The following is a 409-nucleotide window of genomic DNA, read 5'->3' on the forward strand; positions in this document are numbered from 1 at the left end:
GAACCAAGAAGTAAATCCATCCACCCACAGACAGCTCATCTTTGACAAAGACCAAACGGGGATAAGACAGTCTTTTAACAAGAGATCTAATTCAGTGTTGGCAAAACTAGGTATCCATTTCAGAAGACTGAAACAGGACCTGTGTCTCATGGCATACACAAAAATGAACTTAAGATGGATCAAAGACCCAAATATAAAAAAGACAAAAATGATCATCAAAGAAAAAACAAGAGCAAACCGAGGGGACCTAGTATACGCTACTATATATTCACTGCCACCAAGTCTCTGCCAACTCCCAGCGACCCTAGAGGACGGGATATGACGCCCTCTGTGAGTTTCCAAGAATAACCCTTTACATGAGAAGAAAGCCTTGTCTTCCTCCCTCGGAACTGGCTGGTAGATTTGAACT

This window comes from Echinops telfairi, unplaced genomic scaffold (assembly GCF_000313985.2).
Source record: "Echinops telfairi isolate 266 unplaced genomic scaffold, ASM31398v2 ScPeMD7_5;HRSCAF=22, whole genome shotgun sequence".
NCBI classification, from domain to species: domain Eukaryota; kingdom Metazoa; phylum Chordata; class Mammalia; order Afrosoricida; family Tenrecidae; genus Echinops; species Echinops telfairi.